The 17951-nt window shown below is 38.7% G+C and overlaps 1 long non-coding RNA gene across 1 annotated transcript in view; it reads left to right on the top strand.

Annotated features, from left to right (window-relative positions):
- LOC115586181 (uncharacterized) overlaps positions 1-17951 on the top strand; it is a 141972-nt gene that overhangs the window by 35149 nt on the left and 88872 nt on the right. The window lies entirely within an intron of this gene.

Below are 17951 nucleotides of genomic sequence, written 5' to 3'. Positions count from 1 at the left end.
TCACAACCAATGTCATCAAATATGTCAGACATCGAGGTCCAATGGGGTTAAAATATATATTAAATATTCTCCTGGTGGTGTAATAGCAATGACCCGAAGTTTAAAAGTTTGAGAAATTTGACCAAAATGTCACCCAACTGATGGGAAGCTTTAATACACTTCAGTGGATATTAACTATGCTTATCAAAGCTGTGAGACTTTCTATTCTTTGATGGTTCGCTTGAATGTCACTAAATCTAGTGTACATAATTACAATAAATGGTAAGGAAAAAGAAGTCTCCTGTCTCATCCAATATGAGTCATGGTGTATCATCCAGGATGTATCAAAATCATTTTCATTTCTCCTATACTAATTTGTAAGTTTCAAGATGAGGTTATTAGGATTCTGAAAAATACATAGACAAACTCGTCCCTCAGAATAAGCAGGTTTGTATAGATTTATCCGGACAACTGAATGTTGCGGATTTGTGTGTGAGATAATTGTGGTTAAGCCCCCAGCCACTCAGTTCAATGACCTTAGCTTCAGATAATCTGACTTTGTGCTCTTTGAGAAGTGCAGCAAGTGACCGAAAACACACACAGCAGCCAACCTAAAACTAACCTGGTCCTCTCAGGTATAGAAGAAATCATCATTTTTAAACCTTTTGAGAGGATCCAAGGACAAACAAATCATTCAGAATGCAACCTTGTGCAATGAGACACTTAACGGTTAAAATGTTGTTTCGAACACCTTAATGAACTCTTTTTAATTAGATTATATAGATATATACGGCCTGTTCTGTATAGTCGACGTAAAGCAAAGGCTCTTGAGTGCAGCAAAGGGTGGTTGTAAAAATTGTGTTGGGGGAGGGGAGGGGGGCACAAGGACAAGATCAGAAGATCATAAGGTAGTCTTTATCCTGTAGAGGGCAGTGAAGACACATGGCACAGTGGGTTCTGTCCTGTCTTCTCAAAGCAGCACATGTAATGTTCTCCAAGCGTGGCACATGTAACATCAGCACAACACATACATGCAGTGGTGACATGTAACAAATGAAACCTTTTTAGAGCCACTGATCTGCAGCATGAAACTGCCAGTGATAATGCTGCTAGTTGGCTGAGAAAATATCTCAAACCCAGGTAAAAGTAGTTATTTTGTATTTTATTACATATATTTTATTATATTTATTCATTTTTAGTAAAGGTAGAATTGCAGCTTTGTAACCTAATAATAATGCAAAATATTATTTTACTGTTACTGTTTATTAAATTAACTTTATTGTACATTCAGTGTACGTTTTGTTTGGAGTACAGTTCTGCATATTGACCCCTGCCATAATTTAGAAACTTTTTTTTCAAAAAGTATTTTTGAGATGACAAGCAGGTGGGTATTTTTTATTTTTTAAATGAGTAGTCTGGTGTTGCATACAGGAGTGATTGGATAAAAAGTATGAACCAAATCAAGGAGACGCCGAAATATCTAGTATTTTGACGGGTCAAGCTTTAAACGCACTGGATCTAGTGTCACTGACTCTATAGTGCAACTGGATAGTATCTTTTGTCAGATGCCCATGTCTTTCAATCTTAAAGCCACCACTCTATAATGCAGGCTTTCTGTTAAATACTTAAAGTCTTAGGCCATTTGAGGTAACAGAGATGACGTTATTTTCTCAGACTTAAGAAAGCTCCCTACAGAATAAAGCTTCTTGTAGGGAGCTTACAGAAGTTGTAGACTATATTATACATCTGTTTTCACAGAATGACTTGTACTCATTCTGACAAGTAAATTGATCTTCACTTCCAAAATCATTGGAATGCCCCTTTAACAGTTAAAAAATAACTTAATTTCAATCTTTACTGTCAAAAATACAAAATGCCCTTTTCTTTAGCCAATACAATTTAGTTAAATTTCTCAGGCCAAACATACTAGATGTGTCAAACTCTTCACAAGCCATTCACTCCTAGGCTTGGGTGAGCACTATTTTGAGATATCCATACTGATCTAGAATGTACAGCCAGTTACTTGGTGACTGAAAGCGCATACATCTGCAGACACCGTTGTTGATTCTTAGTGGATTCAGTAGTAATAGCAGCCCTTTCACAATTTATGCAGTCATGTGCTTTAAAAATATCACTTTTTGGATTTTACACACCATTGATTGCTGATGGCTGAAAGTCATTGACCACTGAGCCCTCTACCATTGTAACATCCTGATGGTAAAAGCCAGCTGTTGTTGCTCATCAAGGTCCTACGCCTTCTTGTCTCCATCTTCTTTTTTATTATTAAACCTGCCCAGCAAGGTGAACCTAAGACGCTCGGTTACAGTGGTGGCCGTTTTTTTTATGTTGGCCAATATCAGTTTTTTCAATTTCCAATTTCTTTCATTGAGCCATTGATACTTGTGCCTTTATTTTCTTAGCTCAGCCTTCCTAGTTAAGCTAGCCTAACGACTCTGTTTAAAGCTTCAGAGCCTGACCACAACTACGTTACGGACATGTGGTGCAGGGCCAAAAATACCTCTAAGCACGGCACAAGGGTGCATGCTGGATGCGCTACCTGCTCCCTTCACCCATGATGAAGCCATAGTTTTCCCTGGGTAAGACAGTTGGAGGTTATCGTGAGATTGACAGTGGGAAGCGGTGGTGACTACAGTGTTGAGTTCGGGAGGACTCTTCCTATTCGCTTGAGCTAGTTGGCTTCTCTGCTATGTGACAGCCTTCCTGATACAGTCAAAAACAGAACAACTCCTGCCTTACACCAACTCTAAGGGGATACACTACCTCAAATACAAAACACAGTAATGATTGCGAATGAATTATATCGTTGTCCATTGTAATGTTTCACTATGGACATCATTTGGCAATTTGGTTAACGTCCCAGCCCTAGAGAGTCATGTAGTATGAGTAAATGATATTTTAGATTATTAAGTTACGCCTTGAGAATTTGTCTTTTTCAGCTCATTCAGACTTAACTGAGCTTCTACAGTAAATTATAACACAGTGAGTTTAGCAGCTATAGACTTGTAGTTTTTTCAACTCAACCATTGATGTCCTTTCCTGAAAAGGATTTTGTATGTACCATTGACTTGGGGGTTTCCTTTGCTGGTTACTTGTGACCATGGCATCTGACTTTTTGATAAATAAAGTGTTCTGTCTTGTATCACTATCACTAAATTCCTCAGCCACTTGATAATATATTTGTTCCAGTAGAGAGATTTAAGAATCCACTCAATCTTTGTTTCCAAGAAATTCATCTTTTTCACCCTCTGACACAGTTGTTGGGTTTTCTGATTTCCTTATCATTTCTGATGTGAAACCATTCTGCTAATTTATCAAAATATTGCAGGCACGGAGGTATTCTGAAACCGAGTCACTCTGAAGGTTTGGGGCCATTTTCAGTGAGGGATATAATCTGGTAAATATTGATCGTTTGGATCGTTATTGTCTGACTACAAAACACTTGGGTTGCTGTATGCTGCATGAGCTTTTTAGAAAAATCTACTTAAATCTTAATGCAATTTCTGCTTTACTGGATGGCATTAAGAAAAAAGGAAAAATATTCCGTATTGCAAACTGAGTTACCAGGACAAATTATGACTTTTTCATTCAGATTTTTTACTCGCTTTATTTGTTGGTGATCTTAGTTGTCTGACTAGTTGATTTAGAGCTTTGTAATGTTAAAATATATCCACTTGTCCACCCTGTCACAATCTCACTTTCCCATGGAAAAAACACATTCTCTTTTTGTGGTCAATGTAGCGATAATAAATATGCAAATCCAGTTACACAGTCCAAAAAAAGGCACCTAAAGTACTTGGTTAGGTTTAAGAACGATTCATGGTTTTGGCTTAAGATAGCTACTTCCTTTAAACAAGCACCACCCACTAGTGGCTTAACACCCTTGGGTTTAAATCATGTAACTGATGCTCCCACACCCCCCCAACCTACTCCCTATGCAGACTCTCAGGTTGTTTTAATAAACCCATCAGTTGTTCCCTTAAATTTGACCCCTTTGCTGTTTCTGTACTTTCATACATGTGTACTTTTTCACTAGAAGAAGAATTTTTAGCATGTCCGGTTGTAGGGAAGCTTACACTGAATAATCATGCCTGTGTCTTACGGTTGCACAGTAGGGAAATAACCGTACTATTTGGACAAGACGCTAGTATACAATCAGAAGAGAAAGATTACGATGTTTAAGATATGTTGAGCAAACTTACCAGAACAAAATGCTTCTGTGAGGTTTCTGACCGTTTATATCTGAAAGTCCACGAAACAACATTTGGACAGTCCTCTATAGATTTTGAGGATACATCTACCAGGCGAGCTACAGTGTTGGGGTTCTCTGGTCGACGTAACTAGGCTAATTTTGAGTAAGCACAGCACAGGCCAACTGAAAAAATGTTTGTGGCAGTGCCCTCCCATTGAAATCAACAGAGTCTATTCGTCCATTTCTTTTAGGTCTATGCAAACAACTAGGCTACTAGATTAACTCTTGTCCCAGTCCAGTCAAGTGGCGGAGGTACTGTACCAGAACGCTAGTCGCCAATCGCTGTAGACTCCATAGTTTAAAATGGAAGAAGAAGAATTCAATCAACAATGGTGGTGGCATGCAGCAACAGCAGTAGCGCTGAGGAGCAACAAATAGCAAAAAATCATGCACACAGCCTTCAGAAGTGTGGGAATTTATGCTCAAAGTGCCATGTTAAAGAAATTTTTAATAAATATTGAAATGTTAACAAGAAATGTTTTGATATCCATATTGTGGGAATAGTTACATTTAGGGGTGCACCGATCTGATATTAAGATCGGATATCGGCCCCGATATTGACAAAACGGCTTGATCGGGGATCGGTAAAATGAACGGATCCACGGGCCAATCCAGTTTTGTTTTTGTTTTTTCTCCGTCGCAGCACATCCTACGTCATTCGTCAGCGTTAGTGTGTTGGATGCTGCATGTGTGTGTTGCATGCTGGAAGAGCACAAGTTGTTGTTTGACCAACTCTTTATTAGTTTATTCTCAGGTTCAGCTGCTATGTTTTATTTTGTATTCCTGTTTGCAGGACGTTACACTTACTCACGTCACATTTCTCCGCTGATTAGCTAGTAGACCCGCCATCAGTTGTTAGCCTCACCGATCAGCTGTTAGCCTAGCAACGCTAACTTTCAAACCGACATACTCAATACTATGAGGGCTGGCCATCGTTGCTCCGCAACGGCGGGCTGCTTTGTCTACTCCTCTGCTTCTGCGGTCTCCCCGGTTTGCAGCAATGTTGGATGGTCGCTACTCCAACGTTGCTGGCGGGGTCTTCAGGTGTTCAGCACAGGAGCACCTGGACCTCTGCTGTCACTTAACCCCAGGCTTCATCGCTTGGATTGGATCTCTTGGTCTCCTGCGTCGCCCCCGCTGTGTGCATGGAGCCTCCAGACGCTAGTTTGTACACGGACGGTCCTACTGACTTAAGTGCTAGTGTTCCCTCCGTGCTGACTGACAGGCGCTCCAATTATTCTTTGTTTTGTTTGTTCCACTTTGATACGTGTGTCCTTGGGTACCCTGACAGGCGCTATATAAATTAAATGTATTATTATTATTATTATTATTATAAATGTTACACATGTTTACAGTGTTCGGTAACTGTTTGATTATTTTGTCTTAGTTAGGAAAGTCTGGTGCCTTTAGTCCCTTTCACATGGTGGAAGGTATACAGTTTATTATTAATTCAACAACGGTATCGGATCGGTATCGGGTATCGACCGATACGCTCAGCCCAGGTATCAGTATCGGGATTGGATCGGAAAAAACAGGATCAGTGCATCTCCAGTTACATTGATCAATTACTGTAAAATAATCAGTAACTGAAAAATTAATCGTTCGATTAATCAAAAATGATTTGTTAGATTCGTCTACTAATCATAAAATAATCGCTAGATTAATCGTTTGAAAAATTATCGTTTGGGACAGCTCTACTTTTCAAGCCTTGCCGAGGCACACCTTGGCATTTGCACTGTCCTACAGTGAATCAGTGGGTGTATTACATGCTCTGGTTTGAGACTGGGCCACATAAATCCAGTATGCACCCGCATGTAAATGGGAATATTAGTGGAATATGCATTTTCATCAGCCAGTTGGCTAACTAGGAATATTCTTTTTTGGAATTAGGGCAAAAAACTGGAGTCAAGGAGATTTTTCACAAGAAGGATTTTTTGTACGTATTTCAAAACCCAGCCTGCATTCTCTAAACTCACACCATATCTAGTTGTGCTGTAAAAATATCAGGCGTCAGTAGGCACTGAACATATGAAAACAAACAATTCCACCAGTGTACTTGTCAGCACTTGGCCACTTACGTCAGATGATTATTACATGCCACTCTGAGACAGACGGCCTTCGGATCAAATCCTCCTTGGTGCTTTAGACTATCAGAGTGCAGTCTCATCCAACATAATGTAGAGGATTAGGCGGGTAATGCCTGTGATGGCACATCAGTGACACATGGTCCAAATTGCTTCCTGACTGGGCTGTTTTGAAGAGGTAAGTGCAGCAGATGAACAGCAAAAACAGATAGAAGTTGCACACTTCGTACAGTTCAGGTTTTACAGTATTTCATCGTAATCTGGCTGCCCCTCTCCTACAATAAGGCATGATCAACAAACAGCAAGGTTATGTCTTGTAGCCTTGATGCATATATAATATTACTTTGACATTAACGTTTTAATATTCTTATCTCATTCATTCTTTTGCCTTTGTCAGGGTTATCATGTGTTTGAATCTTTGATTCTCCTTCATCACCGCCTCATCTATTAACCTGGATATCCGCGCTTTGATAAGGAATGCCTCGTGTCACATTATAAACAGCTGAAAGTAAAAGATAGGAGACAAGCCTGGGTCATCATGGCAATCTTCCAAACAGCTTTTAAACAGTGTTTCACAATTGATAAACAACCGCGCCTGTAATTAATATTGTACATTCATGGTAAAAGGCATTCTGCATAATTACTCCACTGTCTCCTCCAGAAATATGCACATTCAGTGTTATTATAAAGCACACCAGTATATCATATTAAGTCATAAATAATGTGCCAGAAGAATTAATTAATTTTATACACACCCCTCCCCCTTACGTGGTACTTTACATTTAACGATGTCAGCAGTTATTGATGCACTCTTTAAACAATGACATTTTACATGCCTTTTTAAAGGGAGCTATTTTGTGAGGTGCTGATGGTGTTGGTAAAATTTCTTCTGAGATAACTTAAGGAGTTTGCCTAGCTAATAGCTTTAAACTGTTTACATTTCAAGAATTACTTTCTTTCAACACACCTCCATAGATTTAGTTTTTAGTCATATGTCCATCGCTTAAATGTCAGATAAATACGATACAAGCTTATGTGTAACAATATTTTTACCTGGATGTTTAAGCCTACTTTGGGATTCATGCTCACAGCAGGGAGGTGTTGGAAACATTAATTAAGTGCCAGTATGTAAAGATTAATCAGTTTATTAGCCAATTACCCTAAAAAAGGACAAGTTATAGATATAGATATATGATCACTGATTATACACATAGCAAAGTTATAAATCACCAATGGGCACAAGTCCACCTTAATATGATACTTACAGGCCCAGATGTACGTTAAAAGAGTTATTGGTCCCTGTAATAATTCCTCATTGCGTCTATGCATTTATGGCCTAAACGAGGACTGTGGATTCTGTCCTCTATTTCTGTTACAGTTTATTGGTGCTACAAAGGGATCACTTCACTGCCAGTGAAGACAAGAGCTAGGACTGTCACAATATCCGATTTTCCCTGCACGTTGGGACCTAATGAATCCACAATAGCCATATTATTGAAATATATAAGCCATATTATTGGAATATATAAGCCGTATTATTGGAATATATAAATTTAAATTTGTCAAAAGTCAAAGTGTAGTGAGTAGGAGAAAGTGTCTGTAAACATATCAATACAAAAAGAACAACACACCTTTTGATTTTCTTTCTCAGTTTAATGGCGGGTGGCAACCAGTATTAAGATGTAAAACTGCCAGCTAGTATGACAAAGCAGAAGAAAAGAAATAATTTAAGTGCTGATGTATGATTTACACAATACTATCATGTGTTTTATTAACATGACATTAATATTTATATCGTAAGTGCAATGCGACTACCTGTCACACCTTGATTCCACAGCTCTATGATGCTGCGTCCTTCAGTAGCAGAGCTTTATCCCAGTTTGTTGACTTAATCCGTTTCTTATGAATTGTTCACTTTTCTTTTACCTTTTGCTTCGACCATGTGTAAGTGGGCTATGTAGATATATTGTTTGCTTCATGTGATTTACAATCAGAAGTTTGCACAGGGTGTTTTATTTTGAAAATTGACCTGATGCTCTTTGCCATTCCTGTGTCTGACTTCCTGTCATGCTTGATCATCTCTGTCCAGCTTGACACAGCATCTATCAAAAATAGACAAGGTGTGCAATTTAAGCAGAGCAAAGTGGAAAGCTGCAGGACACTTCTGAGATGTGCTTCGGTGCATCTGTTAGAATGGCAAGCGTTGACTATAATGGCTGCGATCAGTTCCTGCGGTTGTGCTCCAGCCACAATGCAATGCAGCTGCGCCCGCTGGAATCAAACCGCCAGTGTTAAAATGGCGTTTGAGTATTGTGTGGACTTGAAAATCAGAATCTGTCCTTGACTTAATGAAAGAGCTACTGTAGCCAAACTGGTCAATAAAAGAAGTGACAAAAGTGACAAAACAGAACACATTTATTTGGTTCAAAGGAGAAATATGCTAAAGGGTGGTAAGTGTGGCATTTTTGTGTTGTACTAGTCCAGGTGTGTTTGATTGCTTTTCGAGGGACGTCTATCTGCGGTGTGGCTTGATTGGGCTATGCGAGTCCACAACCCTACTTAAGACAGCCTCCCCCATTGTCTTGTAAGATAACCTGATGAAGGTCTGAGCACCGAAACGTTGTTGTCAACAACCTTAATGGCAAGTGAAGTGGACAGTGTGCGGGAGTCTTTTTCCTGTGTTGTGATGGGGACATTAACATCATACTGACTTTGTGTAGTATAGGGAATTTCATTTAGCTCCCTTATTTTTCTCCCCATTTGTATGTATTTGTATGGACTGGACTCACTCCCCAACGCACCCAACATATTAATACACACCACCACAGAAATATGTTTTCAGGGCCAGACAATGATTTTTTGAGATAAGAGAAGCCTTACTTAGTACCCAGAGGGGAAATTCAGGTGTTGCAGCACATGGAAAGAGATAAGAATAGATTAACAGAGAAAATAAAGAAAATAAGCAGAAAATAATTAGAAACAAAAGATTATAAAGAGAAGAAATAGAAATAAAGACAGGAGCACTACAACTAGAAATGATAGGGTGAGCAGTGTACATTCAAGTTTAGTGTGGAGGGAATTATAGAGTAACACCTGAATTATATATAACATGATTGAATATATATATATCCTGGTGTTCTTTTATTAATCTAGAAATATGATAAAGTATATTATGTAATAAAACACTATAACATATTAATACAGTACATTGCTAAATAGTGTAAATATAATAAAAAGTGAAATTAAGTAATTGATGTAACAATATATAGTATAGCTTATTAACACTCTCTTTGAGTCCTGTTTGGATCACGTCCATATTCCATGAAAAATGTATTTATTGTGTTCCAGATAATCATCTTTTGATCTGAAAGGTGCACCATGTCGTGTATCTCTTACTAGACTGTAAACAAACAAATGAACTCGTTTTTTTCTGGGGTTATGGTCGGATACATTCTAATAACTGCTCCTCTGATTTGTTCTGTATTGTATCAGATTAATATGTCTGAATATGAGGGCATTGGCGAACATATGACAGCACTTTTGTAGTTCCTATCCTCTTGTCAGGTTCCTTTTTTTGATAAATACGAGATGTTGTCTTTGATGGCTGCTCAACAAAGAGAGAGCTGTCTTCAGCTGTAACCTTTCTGCACCAGAATCTGGAACATGACACATGTCAGGCTGTGATAAATGGTGCAGAGTCTCAGTAATTTCACCAGGAATGCCCTTGAGATGGCCAAAACCCCAATCGCAAATGCTATTGTTGAATTAAACCATAAAAAGAAATCCTTCCCCCTTGACATGATAGGAACAATGCTGAAAATGGAGGAATGTTTTTATTCTCTCTAGGATTTACCTGTAGTACTCCGGCTTATGAACAACAGAGCATGTTTGCATGCATGAAAGAGAGGACATATGAAAAGTGCATTACACTTTATGTTTACTTAGATGTGTGACTGTATTATGAAGGCATAGCATGTTAAAACTAAAAAGAATTTTTAGAATTTTAAAAAATGTTAAATCCTCATATCAGCAGAGTTCTATGTAGTAGCTATTAAACACCTTCGACTGTCAGAAGGTGCACAATTTGTCATACCAAAGACAGATTTTGCAACATTTTCAAGTGGAAAAAAATGAAGTTGTTAATATGAGTGTTGCCTATTGATTCATTCTCTTGAGCATAAGCCACATATAGTATATTAAGCCCTACCCGCTTGACTTCCATATAACATGAGGAGATTTGGCTTACGAATTAAAGTGAGAAGATTACCTGAATATCATCACTGTGAGAAAGGTAGTTTGATTGGATACAATGGATTAGATTGGACACAATGGCAAACCTATATTTGCTGATACTTTGTGTTCCAATTTGCAAATTCTGGTCTGCTGTTTTATCGCTCTTATGATTGATATGATATAACATGACTGACTGTGTATACAATGTTTCCATAAATCTCAAATCACAAAGCACATCTCAGTCGAAGGACAGCAGGATGATTTGGCCCAAAATAGCTGCTCGAATTGTCTGCAGGTCTGAATGAGTATGTATGTTGAGAATTTGTTATATTATAGTACAATGTGTCTGAGACAGTTTTGATTTCCAAAATGAGGAAATCAAATCACATAGGAAGTATTTTTCTGAGCACATTTTACAACCGCCAACACTCGACCCATCCATGGCATATTTTGCGTCCATGTTTTTAAATAAACATGAAATACCGTTTTTTCTTGTAGTGGTCACATTGAAAAACCTGAGACGTTGCAGTTGCTTTTTAAACGCTCATGAGTGTGACAGGAAACTAAACTCACCACCAATAACTTCAACTATCTATCATTGCATTTTTTTTTAGGGAAATCCATGTACTACACATATAGCACACCAAAAATACAGCAAGCCACATAATGTGGAGGAGAACTGTGCCTGTGTCTGTCTGGACTAAACATGCTCAATAGTGAACACTCTTGCCTTTAAGCAATGACAGGACACTATTGAGCATTAATAATGCAAGTTACGAACAGGCTGTAATAAATAGTTTTTTAGATCCAATTCCCCACGGAGGCTTATCTGTAACCATAACAAAGAAAAAAAAGAAAGAAGCAGACTTATTGTCACTGGTAATCTTGCTCAGGCTCACTGAGCATTCTTGCGTGTGGTGATTTGCCCAGCAATTAATCCAAAAACTGTGGCTAAACTACCCTCTGTGATATCCTTTCCATCCTATGACAAATAGAACAGTGGAATCTTAATTAGGGGGGAATGCGCGGCAGATGTATTAGAGTAGCGATGGGAAAACAGATGAGGCCATCACACCACACAGCAGGGAGCTGAGGAGTCTGGTCCCCCATAGCTGTGTCCTATCCATAATGCCACGAGTATGCCACATGCCTCTGCTGTCATCCGCACGGAGCCACCAGGGGCCCCCAGGGGCCAAGGAGGTCCTTGCTATCCAGCACTTGAGTTCTGGGCTCATTCACTCATTTATGAAACCTTCAACATCCCAGTGACCCTAAAAATCTGCTGCTCATTAAATAATAAAGAGCAACCATCATTCAGTCCGTAAAAAAATACAGTTTCACTCACCTTTTTTTTGTTGTAAGACACTAAAAGTTACAATTTTCTGGAAAAGCAAACATTTTCACGGTAAAGTTAAACTGGATCTTTAAAGAAAATAGATGTGAACTGGACATAATAAATCATGCAGCCGTATCTGCATAGCTTTGCCCTGTGCCTTGGCCCCGGAACGGCTCCTTTTTTATTTATTTTTTAAGTTTCCATGTTGGTCATTGAGGCTCCCTTTTGAAAAATAGCCATAGTTTGACTATGTCTGTTCAGCTGGCTGCTTTCAATTTTATACCTGCAAAGTTTCAATCTCGGCCCTCCCTGCGTCCTTTAACATACGGTGCCCGCACCAGCACCCTCCCCCACCTTCTTCTCCTTTTTCCAGGATTACTGGTAGAGACTGCACTTGTGCTGTTATTTTCAACCTTGGTGGACAGGGGCTTCGGTATGTATTCTGGAAATACTTCAAAGAAAAGCAAAAAGGCAGCAATTTTCTGCTTGAATATCTCTCTGACTAAATCCATTGATCATCCTTGGGTTTCCTGAGAGAGAGGGAGTGAGATGGAGAGGCATGTTTTATTCTCTAATAACTCCTACCTTCACCCCTTCCTGCCTCTCTGTTGTTGTGTTGTTGTTGGTCGCACTTCTGCTCTATTCCTGGGAGAGCTGCTGAGATTGAAGTTATTTTATGCTTCGGCTCCCCGGGCCCCAATTTGAAAACTCTTGTGTGTCAGTTTTCACACACTCCTGTCATATGGCAGGGAGCACTGCAGAGTTTTGCCTTTTACTTTATTCTGTGAAGGCATCTTGTGGGGCATTCTGTGTTTAGTGACAAATAGGTCAAAGAAAGATGACAAGTTTATGTGTGCTTTGAAAATTCATGAAAACTTTTGCCACTGCATTGTTTGTAATATGAGAGGTTCTGATTTCTTCTGATTAGAAAAGTTTTGATTGGGCCAAGTATTTTTTATGTTTGCACCCCCATACCGCAGTGCACTGTGGAGTCCTGCTTCTGTATGGCTGATACAGGTTTTTGAAACAAGTAAAAAATGTTGATACTTCAATGTTTAAATACGGGAAATAATGAGGGGGCTCATTATTTGCGGGCTGATTTTGGGTGAGATAAACAATAGAACAAGAAATACACAAATATATATATATTTTTTTCTGTTGTTGCCATCTTGTAAGCTCAGCCTCACTTACATAATTTATTAATCCTACTTGTCAGTGAAACACTTTGGACATTAGGTCAGACTAAAGGGTTTGTTGATGACAGGACTCTCTCAATGACCTCTGTGAAAAGTTGAATATTTTTGGAACACTAGTGTGTAAAAAAGGGTTTAATTTACGTTAATGAGCATTCAAACAGCATTTACATTTTTGTGTGAAGACATCCACACAGGTTTAGATAATCCATCATGCTTTCGACCCAGAATTTTTCCAATGATGTTTGTTTCCTCATTTATTTTTCTATGCTGTTGGTTATAGCGTACTGCCTGTGCTAACTGCTAGCTCTAAGCCTGTTTGATTAGAGCTCTAGGTTTGATGTAATTTAGAGATAATTGTAGATAGTTGGTCGTGTCCGCTAATAATCTTTACAGGTCAACACTGATGCAGGTTTAAGTTGGCGCTGTGCAGGACTCCTGGTCGGTGTGGGCTTTTTCCTTCACTTTCGCTTCTCTTTTTCTTTTTTTTTCTTGTTATTAATTTTATGTGATATTTCAGCCAAGGTGCCAGCAAAAACATCTGCATATGACTACAGTCTGTACAGAGTCCCCCCTTGATTGTTTTTACTATATGGAATCTTTTCAGCTACTCCTATTGCCATTGCCATGATGCTTTTCATCCAGAACAACATTTTAACTCTAAATTTGTATGGGATTTTATTGTGTAGCAAAAATCCTAATAATGTTGTATTAAAATGTTTGTAATTGTCTGTGAATGCAGCTTTACCTAAGGGCTAGTTAACCTTAGTTTCCAGTTTATTTGGTTCACCAAGCTAAAGCTAATGCAGTCTAAGACAACATTTCTGCAAAAAATCCTACATTCATGAAGTGGGGATCTGTAATTTAAAGTACGAGCATGCATGGGCCTGGACAGGTTTCACGCTTGTTCTTTCTGTATTTTGTCAGCAGTTTCTGCATGTACATGTATTTTGTCTTGCCTGTGAGGTGTACTGGTCAAGGTGGTGGGCGATGTCTAGGTCACAAGTGAGCTCTGTCCAATTTTTCGGCGTACTGGCGCAGGCACCTTTTAGACACCTCTCTTCACCTGCCAACATCCTCCATCTCTGGCAGACTCAATAAACCGCAGCTAATTGGAAGGTGATGACAGACAAGCCAGGCCCAATTTATTGCAGTTTGAAGACAACCCATTCACTTTCCCTCTGTGGCCCGGGTGATTCCTAATGTTGGAGCAATGTTTTCACCGACCCCGAAGAATATACTTGGCGCCTGATGTCTCCACTGTGTGACGGACCACCGAAACAACCCATAAAGAAAATGAATGAACTGAATACCATGCATTCTTAAAAAAAAAAAAAAAAAGAGTGTTGTTAGATTAGCCTCGCTGGTTACCTTGCCCTCTTCCAGCAGTATCAAAGGTATTCTTCGTGTTCAAGCAGGTTAATGTGAGTGTATCACAACAACACAATCCATCCCTTCCTGTCTGGGCTTTTATGGATGTTTTGTCGCGCTGAAATCAATTTCCTTTTTCAGGTTCCAGTTTTTATACAGAGCATGTTAACATGAAATTGTGCAGTATGTATATTAAAGCGTGAAGAGACCAATATCATTTAGGTTACGGTATAAACTTTGTTTTCTGCTGCTTGATTGCTGAAGCCCAAGCCTTGACACTTGTGATGTACTCTGCCAAGAACATTAAGTATCCGAAAGTGATAAAGCTTCAATTTGCTAGACCATTAGACTAATTACTGCAATAATTAAGTAACTACTTGATTAGAACTAATGGGTACCTAATTATCCAGGAAGAAAGGATCAGGTGGTAATTAATAGAGTCAAGCTGATGTCTTCTGACTTACCAATGCCGATTACCAAACATACGGGACTGAAACTAGTGAGGACAAAAATGTAAAAAAAAAAGAAAAAAAATGCCATTTGGGTGTTTACCTAGCCCCCTGTAGCTAAAGCAAACAGTTTGTTAGCATCACATCACATGAGTGGCTTGTTAATGATTGCTAATGTAAAGAGAGCATTCTGCATCAATACATTATACAGGATGATTAGCCTGCATCCAGAGGTTGATCTCAATAGTATTGATACTGATTACAGAGATAAGGAAGTATAATACTGTACTTGACTCAAGTTATTTTGATGGATTGGTGACATTTGTTTCCATTTCCACACAAGCTTTGATTTTTTTTTCTTCTGTGTGTGTGTGTGTGTGTGTGTGTGTGTGTGTGTGTGTGGATGAAGCTATGAGGCTATACACATGGAGCTGTTATTCCCACCAAGAAAATGAATGTTTTATACTTGATTTTAATCACATCTTACAATGTACGACTCTCACAGACACAGAGAAAGATGAATAGAGATAAATCTAAAATTTATAGAATTCCACAATTTGCATAAAGTGTATTATCTAAACATATAAGTGTAAAGTAAGGGTGTTGAAAAGGTCATTAAAATTTAAGTATATTGAATACAGAATATGGACATTATCTATCAATCCATCAATCTGGTAGTTACTTAATGTATAATTGTTATAAGACGGGCAGCAGTCAAGCCTAGTCTACATATAATATGCATGACTATGAATGAAAGTAAAAGTGAAAGCTGACACCTTTTGATGTATAGTTCTTTTTTATATTAATGTTTGAATAATATGTGCCTGGAGGGTGGGCTATAAATTAAAATGGAGAATTGAGGTATAAATTTTTATGAGTCGTCCTCATCTATTTCCATTATGTATTTAAAAATGAAAGAATCACTGTTATTTGGATTAAACAGACAATCCTACTGTGCATCCCTTCAAGCAGACAGATTGAAGGTTGAAGGTGCATTCAGGAATCCTGAGTTTTCCTCAGACAGCTTCACAGAAAATGCAGTTAATGAAAACTACAGTTTTAATCCTAATTGCATCCTAATATTTTTTTGTTTAGCAAAGCTGTTAGCTTAGCTCAGTTTTTTTATTCAGAACTTGAAGGATTAGTTGATGAATCGTTAGATGACTGACGGAAGAATAATTGGCAATTATTTTGATCATTCCAGTCATTTGTCAATCAAAATTTATGAAACAATGCCAAAGATTTCCAAGTTTGGCACTTGGAAAAACAATTGTGATAATTAATTGAATCTAAGTTACAGCCCCACATTTACTGCGTATGGCATCAACCATCTGTTAATGTTCTACAACCGTTTTTAATCTAATTATTTGTATGCAGGTTGTACAGTAGAGAACCTCTGGCTTGGAGGCATTGTTGTCTGTAGCCGATGTCCCACGACCTATTGAGGAAAACTCTCTTTTAAAAATGCTGTCATCACAGCGGTGGGAATTGCCCTGGGAGTGTGCGATTACAAATAGAAGGACAGTGAAGGAGGTGTGGGGTCTCCAGTTGAAGGCTCCTGTGAGAATCCCTATGAGGGTTTTTAACAAGATGAGCAGTGAAGCTAGACTTACTATACGTAAGCGATCTCCCTCTGCATATTCCTGTGAGAAGATTATTTTTTTTTATCTCAAGGCAGGATAAAAATAACATGCTTTGTGTGTGTTTCTGTCATAGTTTAGCTTTTGGAAGGCAGGGGTTCATATAACTGGAAACAGTGGTGTCAATTAATCAAGTGTTTATAGGCCGTGCTCTACAAGACATCAAAGTTTACTGCTCTCAGCAGGGATGGCTATTTGAAACATGGGCTGACTTGTATGTTGATTACTCTATTCAAGTATCTACCATGCTGAAACTACATATTCTTTATTTACACTTGACAAACACCCAGCAAGTTGACAGATAAGCGAGCTACGTTGTCGTTGAGTGTGTGGGATCTTATCATATTAGACTACTTGTAATAAAATAACACTTTATAACTCAGTCACTATCCAGTCCTCTCCCTGTGCTCTCACACCACACTACATTGATATGCAGTCTAATCATCTGCTAGGAGCTGATGTGATGTAAATGAAAGTAATTAGGGAAATGTCAAACATAATTAATAAAACAGGTTTAAGTTCTGAAAACACTTGTCAGCGGAATGAATGAAGATTTCGCCTCTTGTCTCCCTGATGCTGCCCTCCCTTTTTTGCTGCTGTTCAATTAGGTCACAGATTGCTCCTAAGTTACCGCTCCCCTCTCACTTTCCCTTTTACCCTCTATCTCTTGTTCTCACAGCCTTTCCAATTCTATGCATGGAGACCTTTTGAGAAAGGAGGGGGAGCCTCCATCCTGTGGAAGGGAAATAAATTTGCCTGTCCATCCACCGCCTGGATGAAATTAATTGCAGACTCCTCATGCTGTCTGGGTACAACTGGGGCATTAACATAAGCAATTTGCGTCCAACTTCTTCTGCTAGCTGTTTAATAGAGCATCGGACCTGGCCGATAAGGCTTAAGGTCCCTGACGCATTAGCATTTTCATAATATCAAAATATTATAGCACCATGATTTGCTAAAGCCCATTCATTATTGATAAGAACAAAAGGTTTTATAAATTACAAAAGGGGAGCATGACCTATAATTACGGCAAGCAAATTAGGGTGTGCAGTAAAGTCAGTTACATTTTGAAGGAAAATAATGATGCTGGAGACCTTTCTCCTTCCCCCAGGATTGAAAAAATAATAGATTCCTTCACAGCCCTCACATGGGGTTGAGGAGCATGCTCGCAGGTTCACGAGGGACAATGTCTTCACAAGAAACAGAGCAAGTGTCCCTGGCCCATACACCATCGCTGCATACATAAAACGTGCCATTAGGTGAGTTGGTTTTAGTTAATGAACACTCTGAAACCAAGAGACATAGTTATGCAAATAAACACACAGTAGAAATCTCAATTCGAACAGCGTTGTTGAATAAAAGGCTTATACAGCTCCTAAAAACAGTGCGGCTGATT

The sequence above is a fragment of the Sparus aurata genome, chromosome 8 (genome assembly GCF_900880675.1).
Source record: "Sparus aurata chromosome 8, fSpaAur1.1, whole genome shotgun sequence".
Lineage (NCBI taxonomy): Eukaryota > Metazoa > Chordata > Actinopteri > Spariformes > Sparidae > Sparus > Sparus aurata.
Note: the sequence above shows the minus strand (reverse complement) of the source record. Positions and strands in the feature narration are given on the sequence as shown.